Consider the following 14,249-nt stretch of genomic DNA (forward strand, 5'->3'; position numbering starts at 1 on the left):
AGAATGCATTGACCAAGGTTTGTAATGCTCAGTGAAGTGGTTGGGACCTATGCATACCCGCACTACTATGGGCCTGTTGCACGACATGCAAGAAGTTGACTGGAAAAATACCCTGTAGGCTTGTATATAGTGTTGAAGCAGTGATGCCCATTGAATACATTGTGCATAGTCTGCACATAGTGACACTCATGGGTATGAAATATCATGGAGCCCTCGAGGAGAGGCTCGCACAGCTGGCTAAACTTGAGGAAGAAATATTTCTAGCTGGATTTCACCAACAAGTCCAAAAGTAGCACGAAAAAGTATGGCATGATCAACACATTGCACTGTGCAACTCTAAGGTAAATGACCTGGTTTTGTTATATGACAGCAAGTCTGATAAATTTCCATGAAAATTCAGAATGCACTGATTAGGGCCCTATGTCATTAAGGGGACTACCGACGGAGGAGTGGTACAACTGGTCATATTGAATGGAAACCCCTTCTTAGGAAAAGTGAACGGTATTCAATTAAAGCCATAAACAAATGGTCCATCCATGTGACTACATGAAGGTACCAAAGTCTTAGCAGTCCAGGTAGCTGAAAGGAGGCGCGGGACTATAAACTACACTGCCTGAGTTGGGGTGTTGCACGATTGGAGGATTGTGCAAAGCAAGGAAGTGTCACAGGGTTCACGGCAATGCGAAGAGAGCTACACGACCAAGGGAGAAATCACACAGGTTGGCTGGAAAGTGACCGTTAAAGTCACTATTGAGGAGTTGATGGTAGATATGTGGCCAAATGGAGTGGGAAGCCGACATTTAAATTTATGGGTCAGATCCTTAGAAATCTGCCACCAATCTAGCATTAATGAGCCAAATTTGGGGGGAACAGTGGGATTTGAATTCAAAATTCCCTATAAGCTATAGGTGGTGGCCCAGTGAAATTACTTGGCACTTTGAGAATTGAGTTGTTGAGCTCTCAGGCGCACATGAACCAAGAATTCTTCGAGACTCTGATAGCAAGTATTGTGTTTGAGAACTTACCAAAGATGTCATGAGCATTGCTGATGAGTGCTATGTTGACACCTACCATAGCCATGGACACCAAAAAAATGACAACTAAGGAGGATATGTTGGAAGTGGTTAGAGAGGTAGAAGTAGCTGCTCCAGAGGTTGCTAAATTATTAGCAGAAGTCCCCAAGTCACCGAGAATGCCAAGACTAAGTCCAACCCCAACCAAGGAGAGAGCAAAGGATAAGAAGGGCAAGTAGCCTGCAATACCGGTATGCGTGTCACCAAGAAGAAACCCACCGAAGGAAAAGCCCACCGCACAAGAAAAGGGCAACGCCATCAATCTAGAGCCGGAGGAGGAAGAAATCGAAGACATACTGATGTATGATGAAGATGTGTGAATAAACGTGGACGAATTTGAAGCCCGGGGTGATAACCTTATCACTCTATTGGTTGAGCATGTTCCTCTGCACAAAGGCAGGGCCAAGGTACCAAAAGATATCTATTGGAGCAAGGTCCCCTTATAAACCACTCTGTTGCCAGATGAGATTGTTTTTGAAGGACTGCGCTTGCCGCAGGTTCCTCTATTGAAACTTGAAGACTGGGACATAGTTGACCATGAGAATTTCCCTCACTTAGCAATAGAGTAGCTGATGCACCGCATTATCGATAAAAACACTGGGATGACCTCACTGGAGTGTTATGAAACCAGCTCAAGAAAAGATAGGAAAGATAGATCAACGCCTTATAATTCAGCCTCTTCGAGGGGGCAACCTCCTTTACATTACATAAATGAACAATTCTTGGATGATACAAATGACAAACCCTCCTTTCTATATATAGGAGTCTAAGGAGTCACAATATAATCCAGCCGACCTACCAATAATAATATAAAGCCACAAAAATAACAATAGAGTGATTCTATGGGGCACAGAAATAACAATATGGGGGTAATAGGGGCACAACAATATAAATAAGGGGTATAACTACAATAGTAATGGGGTAATCACTAGTATTATAGGGACCCAACATGCCCCTCTCCTTCAAAAAAGTGTTGTCCTCAACGCTTCAGTAGTTCTGGATACTTCTGCATAAAATTCTCATCCTCCCATGTGGAATCTTCAGCGGATAAGTTCTTCCACTTGATAAGATACTCTGAAATTGATCGATTTCGTAGCTGTCGAGTTCTTGTTTCTGTGACTGCTTCCGGTTCCAATATAATTTTTCCTTCCTCATCAAGTTCTGGCAATATTGTTTGAATTGGAAGCTTGTCACCTATAACCTTCTTTAAACATGAAACATGGAAGACTGGGTGCAATTGAGAAGCTGCAGGAAGCTCCAATTTGTATGCCATAGTACCAATCTTTTGCAACACCATGTACAGACCATAATACTTTGGTGATAATTTATTATCCTTCTTAGCTTGCTTTAGGGACATTTTCTTATATGGTTGTAGCCGTAGGAATACCCAATCACCTACATCAAAACTTCTTTCACTGCGATGTTGGTCTGCCTGTTGTTTCATTCTATTTTGTGCCAACACGAGGTTATCCTTTAAGAGTTGGAGGACTTGTTGTTGATGTTCGATGTGATGTTCCACTGCCTGAACCTTAGAATTTTCTCTTAAATATGATGTGATGGATGGTGGTTGATACCCATAAAGTGCCATAAATGGGGTCATTTTTGTTGCCGTACGGAAGGAAGTGTTATACCACCATACCGCCAGAGGCAACCATTTGACCCATTGTGTCTGTTTATCAGATACAAAGCAACGAAGATATCCTTCCAAACATTTGTTTACTATCTCAGTTTGCCCATTAGATTGAGGATGATAAGATGAGCTATGAGCTAACTGAGTACCAAGACAAGAAAATAATTCTGTCCAAAAATTTCCAGTGAAAATGGGATATCTGTCACTTACAATGATCTTTGGGTTTCCATGTAGCTTTTGAACTGTTTCCATAAATGCAGTAGAAACTGTACTGGCTCTAAATGGATGTGATAATGCACAAAAGTGTGCATACTTGGTAAGTCTGTCAACTACCACCATGATGACACTCTTTCCCTCAGACTTGGGTAAACCTGTGATAAAATCCATTGAAACCTCCTCCCAATGTTGGCTTGGAATGGATAAAGGTTGTAATAGACCCGGTGTCTTAATTGTTTCAACTTTATTTTGCTGGCAAACCAAACATTCCACCACAAACTTTTGAATATCTGATTTAAGGCCATCCCAAAAAAATTCCTTCTTAACCCTGTGGTAAGTTTTTAAAAATCCTGAGTGCCCTCCTAAGGGAGAAGTGTGCAATTCCATAAGAATCTTTTGTTTTAGCTGGGAATTCTTACAGAGGTATAAGCGATCTTTGTACCATAACGAATCATTTTGCCAGCTAAATGTATCAGAAGTACTGGAATCTTGTTGTAGCTTTCGAATAAGTGCCCACACTTCTTCGTCATTCTTCCATTCCTCCCTTGCTTCGTTTATCCAATCTGGTTGGATAATAGAAATGGCACACAAAAATGCTTCCACATCCTCATCCTTCCTTGAGAGTGCATCTGCCACCACATTTTGCTTCCCTTTTTTGTAAATGATTTCAAAGTCATAACCCAACATCTTTGTGACCCACTTTTGTTGCTCTTCAGAGGATAATCTTTGTTCTAAAAAGTATTTAAGGCTATCATGATCCGTTTTTACCTTGAAGTGTCTTCCCATTAGGTAGGGTCGCCATTTCTTAAGTGCATGGAGTATTGCCAACATTTCCTTCTCATAAATAGCTTTGCTTAAAAACTTTCCCTTGATTGGACGACTTTCAAAAGCAATGGGTCTTTCATCTTGCATTAGAACAGCACCAATTCCATTTCCTGAAGCATCACATTCCACAATAAAGGTTTTTGTGAAGTCCGGTGTAGCTAAGACCGGTGCTTGGCACATTGCCTCTTTAAGATGTTCAAAGGCCTTTGTTGCTTCCAGAGTCCATGAAAATGAATCTTTCTTCAATAATGTTGTTAGAGGTGCTGCTATTCTCCCATAATTCTTAACAAACTTGCGATAATACCCTGTCAACCCAAGAAATCCTTGCAGATGCTTTATGGATGTGGGGATTTTCCATTCCTTAATGGCTTTAATTTTGCTAGGGTCTACCTTAACTCCTTCATGAGATACAATATGACCCAAATATTCCACCTCCTGGACTCCAAAGAAACATTTGGATCTTTTTGCATATAATTGTTTCTCCTCCAATAGTTGTAGCACCCTGTCAACATGTTCAACATGATCCTTCCAAGACTTGCTGTAGATTAGTATATCATCAAAAAATACTAACACAAATTTTCTAAGGAATGGTTTGAAAATTGAATTCATCAAACCTTGAAATGTTGAAGGTGCATTGGTAAGGCCAAAAGGCATGACCAAAAATTCATAATGACCCTCATGAGTTCTAAATGCCATTTTTGGAATGTCTTCAATCTTCATTCTGATTTGATGATATCCCGAACGAAGATCCAACTTGGTGAAGTAAATTGATCCATGCAATTCATCCAGTAATTCATCAATAACAGGAATGGGGAACTTATCTTTAATAGTGAGCTTGTTGAGCTCCCTATAATCTGGACACATGCGCCATGATCCATCCTTCTTGTGCACCAATACTACTGGAGCTGAGAAAGAACTTTGACTCGGTTGAATTATACCAGCCTCTAGCATTTCTGCAACCATACGTTCAATTTCACTCATTTGGACATAGGGATATCTGTACGTCCTGATGTTTGGAGGAACACTTCCTGGAATCAGATGAATAGCATGATCATGATCACGCATAGGTGGGAGACCCTTGGGAGTCTCAAATACCTTGGAATGATTGTCTAATACTTTTTGGAGATCTGGAGAAATAGATGATTCCAATGTGGAAACATCTAGCGAGCATAATTGTGCAATTACACCTCTTTGCTCCTTTTTTAGAAGCTTTGTCATACCATGAGAGCTGATTATCTTTCCTGGTTTCCCTGCAATACCCCTTAATTCAACATCCTTTCCTTCCGTAGAAAATTTGATGAAAATTTCTTGAAAATTAAAAGCTATTGTACCCAAGGATTGTAGCCATTGGACTCCTAGTACAACATCCGCACCTCCCATTGGAATGGAAAGCATTCGGCTAGTCAATACATATTCTCCCATGGATAGCTTGATATTATGGCACTTTCCAGAGCAATTTATTGTTCCTCCATTTGAAATCATCACTTGACACTCTGGTGCTGGATATAGGAAGCAATTCAATTCTTTTGGTACCCTACAATGAACAAAATTGTGGGTGCTTCCTGAATCAATCAACACTATTACCTTTTTCTTCTTCATTTGTCCTTCTATCTTGACGGTTTGAGGAGTGGTAATTCCCACCAATGCATTACAAGATATGGTCGGGTTTATTTGTTCTTCATCTAGGCTTTGTTCCTGGAGTATATCTTCTTCTTTTGACCTTTCTTGCTCCTTTTCTTCTTCCTCTTCACAATCTATGTAGAATAATTTATTCTGAGCACACTTATGACCTTTAGTGTATTTACTATCACAACTGTAACAAAGCCCTTTTTCTCTTTTTTCTTCCAATTGTTGTGGTGTCAACCTTATAGGCTGTGGAAAACTAGGGGCAACAACACTTTCGTCTTTATAGTTGTGAGTGGTATGCTTCCTGGTTGCCATAATTTTGCTTTCCATTTTTCTTTCTAACCTGAATGCCTTCTCTAATGAATCCGGTTCCCAAAGGCGAACATCATGTTGGATATTATCCTTTAAAGACCCTATGAACACATCAATCCTATGCTCCTCTGGAATATCTTTTACCCTTATGTTCAATTTTTGGAACTCCTCAATGTGCTCCATTACTGAACCCTTTTGTTTGAGACTTATCAATTGGCTAAAAAAAGTGTTGCTTTTTGTATCTTCATAATGTGCTATCAATTCTTCCGTAAAAATTTCCCAAGTGATAAATTGTTTACGAGAGCAAAGAAATTGATACCATACAAACTGATTTGGTTCCAAATATACAGTTGCCATACGTACCTTTTGTGTGTTTTGCACATTATTGAGATCGAAGAATTGCTCCATCTATAATATCCATGTAGCGGGATCCTTGCCATCAAACATCCTTATATCAATTTTTGGAATATGGTGATTCTTCGATCCAACATTAGCGTCTATGGTATCATGATTAACATTTCTTTTGTTCTCATCATGAGTTTCCTTTACTACCTTTTCATGATTAGTGACCCTTTCTTGTAGCAACTTCTTCAATTCTTCCATATCTGTCTTCAAATATATCTTCAAATCTGCCATGTCTCTCTTCAAATCTGTCTTCGAATCATCCATCTTAGCTTCCATGCCCTTTATCTTAGATTCCACGCCACTTATCTTAGCTTCTGTTAGCTTTTGTGAGCGTGACATTTGTTGCACTTGTTCTTGTAATTTTGATAAATCATGTAGCATTTCTTCTTCTTCTTCATGAGTCATGCTAGAGCTTTCAGGTTCCTTACTAGGTGTTTGCATTTTCCTTTCTCGGGGCATCAGTTACCGATAATAATGCTTTACTATGCCCTTTGAATTCCGTTAAACCAAGCTTACAAAAAAAAAAAAAAAAAAACTACACACCTTTTTTCACTTTATAGAAGACTGATATTGAATCTGATGTATCTCTGTAATTTCGGATCATCCAATTCTAAAATTGCTACCTATAGTAGCCTTCTGCATCCTCTTTCCAATGCCACAAGTCTGAGCCAAATTGGATTCTCCAAGGAAGAGTTATGTGAAATCTCCCACAGTGACTTGCTTTTAGACTGGTTCAGTAGAGCGAACTTGTACGACGTGCCACAGGTCACTGTTTCAGCCTTTGAATTGGAAACACACACACAAGAAACTACAGTCCGTCCTCTTTCTGTACCTTTTTACGAAATTTCAATCCGATCCTCAGAGAGAGAGTTATGACAATTTTCCCCAGGGCACCGGTTTTGAATGTAATTGAGGAGTCTGCAAAAAGGTCAACTTCCTCAGATCATATCTCTGAAAATATCACACGAAAACCTCTGAAATTTGGACCCAAGGATCAGCGCCAATTCTTCTCACATGGGTTTTTTTTGTGACTTCTGAAACGCCACAGAAAAAAAGTTATAGAGAAAATTCCACGATCACCTGTTTGGCGCAGCGAAACCCTAGAATCCAAAGCTCTGATACCAAATGTTATGAAACCAGCTCAAGAAAAGATAGAAAAGATAGATCAACGCCTTAGAATTCAGCCTCTTCGAGGGGAAAACTTCCTTTACATTACATAAATGAACAATTCTTGGATGATACAAATGACAAAACCTCCTTTCTATATATAGGAGTCTAAGGAGTCACAATATAATCCAGCCGACCTAACAATAATAATATAAAGCCACAAAAATAACAATAGAGGGATTCTATGGGGAACAACAATATAAATAAGGGGTATAACTACAATAGTAATGGGGTGATCACTAGTATTATAGGGACCCAACATGGAGCCACAGAGGTGGCTCAGAGGAGTAGACAAGGCAGGTCTACACAATATGCTATGGGTGTCGCACTACAACTGCACCCCAATTATAGTATTGATCATCAAGCAACTGCTATGCTTGGTGCATGATGGGTGCCTATGGCTGGAAGGGCTAATACCCATCACTAACAGATTTATCCATAGGATCACACAGTTTCCCTACACAAGAGAAAATCCAGCCATGATATTTGGTAGAAAAGGTGGTGAGCAGGCGCTCGCAGAGGCCATGAAGGATAATTTTATGTTGGTGAAGAAACTACACAGATATGTCGTATCCAGTATCTGTGACCCTACTATAAAGGTGGCTACGTAAATTTTAGAATGGAAGGTGATGAGGAAGTGCCACATCAATGAGGTGCCAGCGCCTGTCATCGCGCTAGCAGCCCAATGCGTCGAAGTAGTCCAGTTCAATTGGTCGGACTATCTTCGCAGAGAGTTCCTAGGAAACTACCACGAGGCATAGGAGCTCAGCAAGACATTCCACTACGCGTGGCTCTTGCTATCGATTATGTTGGTAGCATGGGAGCTCCGAAAGGGTAGTCAATTCCCTTCGTTCATGCTAGACCTACTAAAGTAGTGAAGTACAGTTCTCTGTTGGCAGCCAAGCATGTGCAGCACATCAAGGACATCAAGATCTTCTGGATCTTGTGTTGTAAATAATACTGAGAGGGGGGGTGAATTAGTATTATTAAATCAATAAAACATTTTCATTTCCATATTAAGATTCATATACGCTACTTCAGTTAAGGCAAACCGCGTGTATACGCAACTGTGTGTAATGAAACAAGCGTATATCCAGTAAACTTATGATTCAGTTAGTTGATCCTTAATGAGTGCATCAGAACATTATTAACCATATGAACAGTAAATAGGAGTAGTAAAATAGAACAGATCATCACACACAAGAAGCACACATGAACACCATGATTTAAGGTGGAAACCCAATGTGGGCGAAAACCGCCTGCTACAAGTCATCTAAATCTTCTTTTTAATAAGATACTCCTTTATACAATAGTTCTGTACTGGTGCAGTCTTATACCAGTACACGGTCTTTTACTTGCAAGAGGCTATAGCCTTCTCTCATTCTCCAGACTCTTCTGGAAGGGACCTACAACCCCCTTAGCTCTTGTACTAGCCAATCCATTTACTAGTACGTAGGTGCTGGCCTACTGAATGCTCCAACCTTCACTCATTTTCTAGCTGCTACTAGAAGGGAGCTGCCACCCCCTTAGCTCTTTTACTAGCTAATGTACTAGTATGTAGGTGCCGACCTACAGAAGGCTACAACCTTATCTTTCTTCCTCCAGGTACCACGTTTCATAAATTTTCAGACTGGATACTCATGAAGCACAACACCATAATTTGATGGCCACGTTTCATCAAATTTTCATATTGGACCCATCAACAACATTGATACACAAAATCAATCACCACTGCAAAACACTCATCAACTACACTGCATCATCAATCTCTGAATCACCTAATACTCAAACACTGAAACCCTCTCAACAACACAATCACCAAAACACAGAACATACAACAGAACTCTACAACAATAACCAGATCCAATTGCAACTTCAAATATCATGTCTCATAATGTATACACTACTATGATGAATCAAACCAGTGTACATATGCGCTTTCACGAAAGCCAACCCACGTACAGATCGGCAAATATTTACTCATCACTTTGCAGGTGTTCTAGACATCAGCCATACTCAGATCATAACATTCATACAATAAAACATGCATCAACAATTTAGATCTAGTCTATCCATAATCAATCCATATAATGATAAAACATTCCAAGCCTTAAGATCTTGATCCATCCTTCATCATCATTCACATGGGTGTATCCTTGCTTCAAATCAATCACAGCATCACAAACCCATAACCAGCACACTAGATCTCACACTTCATTAGATATTCATCACTTCTCAAAATTTCCTTTGCCTAATGATCTTCTTCTTCTTTTATAGTCTTATGCCTTAATACCATGGTCCAAAACCATTTAGAACCAATACCTGGGTTCAACATTTCGGACGCAATGCCAAGGACCAAAACCATAGGTCTAAATACCACGGACCCAAAAATAAGCTTTCCCACATCTACACGCTTTTCCATGCATGAAAGTGCGTGCATACGCATATGCGACTTTTGATCAGCAATACCACGTGTATATGCACCTTTGTATATAGTGAACCTGCATGTATAACCTGCGTGTGTACCCTACTTGGTATATAGAGAACCTGTATATAACATGCATATGTACGCGACTTGGTATATAGTGAACCTGCATATATACTCTTATTTCTTCATTTTTGTGGTCTAATCATAAATTATTTGCTACTGACCTGCTGCACTATAATCTGTCATCTTGCCATCAAGGACAACACATGTATCATAATGCCAACAATGTCCCCCTTTGGACTTGATGGAAAAGCTAACTTGTCATACTGAGAACTGCCATCTGATTCCTTTGAGTTGTCATGCATCCCATGTCTTCTGTCACATCTGATATCTCTTCTGTAGATTCATCTAGTTATATATAAGTGAGTTGTTCTTCTACGAGTGGGTTGCCATCAAGTACAACACATGCATCATAATGCTAACAATCTCCCCCTTTGGACTTGATGGCAACAACACCAAATCGCTCTCCCCCTTTGACATCAAGGGCAAAGGGAGGACCAAGATATTCTCTTTCCTTCATAAACATTCCACTGTCCATACTCCCCCTGAGTACCTATTGAAATCTCTGAATGAGCTGCCCCTTTGTATATGCCAAGTTGTACCAATTTGTCCATGCTCCCTCTGAGTACATGCTGAAATCTCTACTATGTTGAAGAGTTCTATACATGCTCCCCCTGACTGTAAGCAAGGTCTACTAAAATATGTTCTACAAGAAGAACATGATTCTATCATAAATGACCTTCCTATCACCAAAGACTCATGCATACATCCATCTCCCAACCAAGTCGGGATATACCAATATTGACTCATCCACCCAACCAAGTGGGGATACACAAGATACCAATTGTTTATACATGACTGAAATGTTACATCATCTTTCTCATGCATAGTGAGGGGACAAATTAGATCATATGACCAAAAGGGATTCATCAAATAACTACAATAGATAGAGACAAACTATTACATCATGAGTCTCGATATGACATTTATAACAGAGACCAACAACAACAACCATCAACAACATGAGCACCAAGAACTATAGGAATCCTGCATAAAAATTGTATTATATGATCTTTATGCATATGACGACAACAACATATGAGTGACTCATCATGAAGTGTATTCAAGCTTTGTAATTCTCCTTATCCTTACGAAGATCACCATGTAAGAACCATATATGCATCCACAAATCTGATCAGAACACCAACTATGTAAACCAAAGAATCATATGAGATTTTGTCATGGACAACTCATAACCATATCATAGCAAGATGTATCATTTAGCCATATAAGCATAATCACTAAGGACTACTAACCATAATGCCAAAAATGTATTATCAAAAGAATATGCTCCCCCTGAACCTGTGCGATCTTGCTTACTGTCAGATCTGATCATGCATATATTAGCAAGAAGTATCATCATCCACAAGTTAAGATCAAATCATTCCTAAACATCCTACAAGTATCAAGACATTTCCACACAACGTCAACAGATTGTAACCATTATGAAACAGAGCAAATAATGGACTAAATCATATCAGACCCCTTTTCCTGAGCCTGTCCCACCGCTTTTCCTCAAACTAACATATATGTGACTGTGCAGTAACCAACTCACGTATATATGCGACTTCCCTTTATGAAACTGGCGTATGCGATTTAGGACACTGAGGTTTTGCACTTTCAGGTCCCTCTAAGTTTGTTATGTCTGTATATTGTGCTGTGCCACATATTTCTAACTGTACTTCCTTCTTCCTCCATATCTTCAAGTGTGATGATGTTTTCTCCTTTTGGTATGGTGCCCGTACTTTGTTCCTATATTCCTTTGCTATATGTCCAAGCTTGTTACATGCATAACATCTTACATGTTTCATTTTCCTTCTATAGCAATCAACAGCTCTGTGACCAAACATATTGCAAGCAGAGCAATATCCCTTAAAGTACCTGGAACGTGATGATATTTCTGAGTGATAGTCTTGAACCTTTGACTACTAAGAATATCATCCAAGATTTTAGTACTATATTGAAATCGTAAGAGCTTATCCTTTTCTTCTAAGTTATCTTTAAGAATATTTACCTCAACTTGATGTTGCTCCTCCTTTTCATGATACTGCTTCTTCATGTTTTCTTCCTTCTTCCAACTGATGTCTTAGTTCAAGAACTTCATTTTCTTGTTTTTCAAGAGCTTGGAGTAGTTCTTTATTCTACCCTTTCGATTCTTCAAGATCTTCTTTTAGCGAGAGGATCGTAGCTTCAGGACTTTCATAGTAACTGGATCTGTCTCTGAGTTTCTTGATTGTTCTCCTCCTTTCATTGACTACATTTCTTAATGATGTCAATTCATCCTGCAACTTTTGACATTGATCTTCCTTGTCCTTGAATAACTTCCTTACCTTGTTTCCTTCCTCTAGTTGAGCTTTTAGTTTGGTAGCTTCTTCTTTGAAGGCACATTCCCTTTTGTTCAATAGATCTTGTTGATCTCTAATTTTGTCTGTAAGCCTTTTAAATTCTGCCTCTATTTGATATCTTTCTTGCTCACCCATAAGAGCAAATTCAATTGTTTCACTATCACTGTCATCATCTTCAAAAGGATGGATAAATGTATCACCAGAGTATAACAAATTCATACCTACTAGTTCTTTTTCTTGTTCATCTTCATTCTGAAGTGATTTTGAATCTAAAGTGCTTCTTCCACATATTCCCCAATCAATTCTCCCATTGTCATAGCTCTTCTGAGATGTCTTCTTCTTCTTAGGTGCTTTCTTCTTAAGCTTCTTTCCCATTGATCTTCGGATCTCCTTCAAGCGATCAAGCTTCTACTAAAGGACCTGCTCTAATACCAATTGTTGGAAATAATACTGAGATGGGGGGGGGGGGGGGGGGTGAATCAGTATTATTTCCAACAATAAAAAAATTTCATTTCCATATTAAGATTCATATACGCTATTTCAGTTAAGGCAAACTGCGTGTATACACAACTGTGTGTAATGAAACAAGCGTATATCCAGTAAACTTATTATTCAGTTAGTTGATCCTTAATGAGTGCATCAAAACATTATTAACCATATGAACAGTAAACAAGAGCAATAAAATAGAACGGATCATCACACACACGAAGGACACATGAACACCACGATGTAAGGTGGAAACCCAATGTGGGTGAAAAGCACCTGCTGCAAGTCGTCTCAATCTTCTTTTTAATAAGAAATTTCTTTATACAATAGTTCTGTACTGGTGCAGTCTTATACCAATACATAGGCTTCTACCTGCAGAAGGCTACAATCTTCTCTCATTCTCTAGACTCTCCTAGAAAGGAGCTACAACCCCCTTAGCTCTTGTACTAACCGATGCATTTACTAGTACGTAAGTGCTGGCCTACTGAATGCTCCAACCTTCACTCATTTTCCAGGTGCTACTGGAAGGGAGCTGCCACCCCCTTAGCTCTTATACTAGCTGATGTACTAGTATGTAGGTGCCGACCTACAGAAGGCTACAACCTTTTCTTTCTTCATCCAGGTACCACGTTTCATAAATTTTCAGACTCGATACTCCTGAAGCACAACACCATAATCTGAAGGCCACGTTTCATCCAATTTTCATGCCGGACCCATCAATAATATTGAAGCACAAAATCAATCACCACTGCAAAACACTCATCAACAACACTTGCATCATCAATCTCTGAATCACCTAATACTCGAATACTGAAACCCTGTCAACAACACAATCACCAGAAACAAAACAGACAACAGAACTCTGCAACAATAATCAGATCCAATTGCAACTTCAAATATCATGTCTCATAATGTATACACTACTATGATGAATCAAACCAGTGTACACACACGCTTTCACCAAATCCAACCCGCGTACAGATCTGCAAATATTTACTCATCACTTTGTAGCTATTCTAGACATCAGTCATACTCAGATCATAACATTCATACAATAAAACATGCGTCAATAATTCAGATCTAGTCTATCCATAATCAAACCATATAATGATAAAACATTCCAAGACTTAAGATCTCAATCCATCCTTCATCATCATTCACATAGGTGCATCCTTGGTTCAGATCAATCACAACATCACAAACCCATAACCAGCATACTAGATCTCACACTTCATCAGATATTCATCACTTCTCAAAATTGCCTTTGCCTAATGATCTTCTTCTCCTTTTATAGTCTTACGCCTTACCCAATACTATGGTCCAAAACCATTTAGAACCAATACCTCGGTTCAAAACTTCGTACGCAATGCCAAGGACCAAAACCATAGGTCTAAATACCACGAACCCAAAAATAAGCTTTCCCACATGTACGTGCTTTTCTGTGCAAGAAAGTGTGTGCATACGCATATGCGACTTTTGATCAGCAATCCCAAGTGTGTACGAGCCTTTATATATAGTGAACTTGCGTGTATACACTACTTGGTATATAGTGAACCTGTGTATATACGCGACATGGTACATAGTGAACCTACATATAACATGGATATGTATGCAAC

The sequence above is a fragment of the Pinus tabuliformis genome, chromosome 1_2 (genome assembly GCF_031772625.1).
Source record: "Pinus tabuliformis cultivar Carrire ecotype Pingquan chromosome 1_2, CPIR1, whole genome shotgun sequence".
Lineage (NCBI taxonomy): Eukaryota > Viridiplantae > Streptophyta > Pinopsida > Pinales > Pinaceae > Pinus > Pinus tabuliformis.